Source organism: Citrus clementina, unplaced genomic scaffold (assembly GCF_000493195.1).
Source record: "Citrus clementina cultivar Clemenules unplaced genomic scaffold, Citrus_clementina_v1.0 scaffold_6, whole genome shotgun sequence".
In the NCBI taxonomy this organism is placed as follows: Eukaryota; Viridiplantae; Streptophyta; class Magnoliopsida; order Sapindales; family Rutaceae; genus Citrus; species Citrus x clementina.
Window position 1 is genome coordinate 15564660 of NW_006262139.1, and position 2935 is coordinate 15567594.

Here is a 2935-nt window from a genome sequence, read left to right on the forward strand (position 1 = left end):
GGGATCCACTGTTGCTTTTGACAATGTACAAGTTTTAATACCTATCATTGATCATGAAGTAAATTCAGATCCTCAACCATCTGACAATATTGTTCAACCCCAGCATCAACATGAAATGATTGTTCCTGAGGAACAAACTCAACAACCTCAAGAGCCTGTGCAATTAAGACGATCCACAAGAGAAAGGAGAAATGCTATTCCGGATGATTATATAGTATTTCTTCAGGAACATGAGGATGAAACTGGAGTGATGGAAGATGACCCAATTAACTTTCATCAAGCCATGCAAAGCTCCAATTCTCATAAATGGATCGAAGCCATGAATGAAGAGTACAAGTCAATGCAAGACAATAAAGTTTGGGAACTCATCTCATTACCTTCTGGTGCGAAGCCCATTGGTTGTAAATGGATATTTAAAACCAAAAGGGATTCAAAAGGTAATGTGGAAAGGTATAAAGCACGTCTGGTAGCTAAAGGCTTTACTCAAAAGGAATGAATTGACTATAAAGAGACTTTCTCTTCGGTTTCTACGAAAGACTCTTTTAGGACAATTATGTCACTTGTTGCACATTTTGATCTTGAGTTACATCAGATGGATGTTAAGACTGCTTTCCTTAATGGTGACATTGAGGAAACAATTTATATGGTACAACCAGAAAACTTTGTGTTGGGAGACCCAGAGAAAATGGTTTGTAAGCTAACCAAATCCATCTATGGGCTCAAACAAGCTTCTCGTCAATGGTACTTTAAGTTTCATCAAATAATTATCTTATATGGTTTTGAGGCAAATGTTATTGATGAATGTGTGTATCACAAGTTCAGTGGGAGTAAACATATATTCCTGGTTTTATATGTTGATGACATATTGCTTGCCACAAATGATATAGGCATACTGCACGACACCAAGAGTTTTCTATCAAAACATTTTGAAATGAAAGATCTTGGTGATGCCTCCTTTGTTTTAGGAATCGAGATACATCGGGATCGTTCTCGGGGTATTCTGGGATTGTCACAAAGGAACTATATCGATAAAGTTTTAAAGAAGTTTGGCATGCAAAACAGTAAACCAGGTGACACCCCTGTCGCCAAAGGAGATAAATTCAGCCTTAGTCAATGCCCTAAGACCAATCTTGAAATCCAGGAAATGGAGAAGATTCCTTATTCTTCAGTTATAGGGAGTCTTATGTATGCTCAAGTATGTATGCGTCCAGATATTGCGTTCATAGTTGGCATGTTGGGCAGATATTTGAGCAATCCCGGGATGGATAATTGGAAAGCAGCCAAACGGGTTATGAGGTACTTACAGAGAACAAAAGAGTACATGCTCACATATAGGAGGTCGGATCAGTTAGAGATCATTGGGTATTCCGACTCTGATTTTGCTGGATGCCAAGATAGCCGAAGATCCACATCAGGCTATATTTACATGTTAGCTGGTGGAGCAATTTCTTGGAGATCTGCCAAGCAGACACTTGTAGCTTCATCGACTATGGCAGCAGAGTTTGTAGCATGTTATGAGGCGTCTAATCAAGGCATATAGTTGCGTAATTTTGTCACTGGGCTGCGCATTCTAGAGGGTGTAGAAAAACCGCTCAAGATATTTTGTGACAATAAGTCATCAGTTTTATATTCCAACAACAACAGGAGCTCTACAAAGTCAAAACACATTGACATCAAGTTCCTTGTTGTGAAGGAAAGAGTACAGAGTGGACAAATATCTATAGAGCACATTGGGACAAACTCCATGATAGCGGATCCGCTCACTAAAGGATTACCACCTAAAGTCTTTCATGAGCACACTGCTCGTATGGGTGTGATTTTACTTGAAGATATTCAGATTTAGTGGGAGTTTGTATCATTACTAAGTGCGACTTTTAGATTTTTGATTATATTATTCAGATTATTTTCTGCAGAAATACAGTATTTCGGTTCCTTACACTCTGTTGGACTAACTTAAGTTTAGATCTCAATAAAGTGAATTAGGACCAGTTGGGAATAAACATGTTTAGATCACATTGCATGTAATTTCCATGCTATGCATCCACAATTGATCTATGTTATGTAACTATATTGATATATGTGACCATGGATGGTTGCGTTTTGATTAATGTAACAAAGGCCGCTATGATCCTATACCGATGTAGTTATTGAACTAGATTAGTCATATATACCCTACGGACATAATAGCAATTTCATGAGCTCATTAAGTTGGACACATTTCAGTTTTTCATTTGTGGCCCAGTGGGAGATATTGTTAGATTAATTTTATATTAATCTAATATATTTGGGGCCATACATGAAATAAATAAAATATGTGTGCTATTATTTAATAAGCCAAGAATTAAGTGATCTAATTGAAGTTCATTAAATGGCTAAGGGTATAATTATTGTGGATTAAATGCATAGATACCAGAATTTAATCATCACTTTAATGAGGGGCTGAAGTGATTATTATCATAAATACGTGACTGTTGGGTTTTCTAAAAGAAAACTAATAGTCACGATATTTATATAAAAAGGGGTTATGGTCCCCAATCTCTCGAATAATCTTTTATAATTCTCTAATCCTCTCAAAGAGAATTCTAAACTCAAGAAAAAGAGAAGATTGGAAGTCCATCTCCTACACTCAAGAGCCACTACGAATCACCATGGATTCAGGTACGCTTCCGCTTTCGTATTTCTCAGTAATTTAATATGGATGTTATGAAGATTAAGAAGACAACAGAAAAAGGAGAGCTTGGTTGGTGAGGCAATCAGCTGCAAAATTAGTTTCTCGATAGCTATGCGACAAAGATACCTGCCAATCCTTGTTAAGTAGTCTTTTAATTCCCTGAATAAGAGAGGATAAGCATTGGGATGACTGTTATTTGTGGCTAGGATCTCAGTGGTGCGCCGATTGTCAACTTCAACTTGTAGTTGTCGAATCCCAATATTC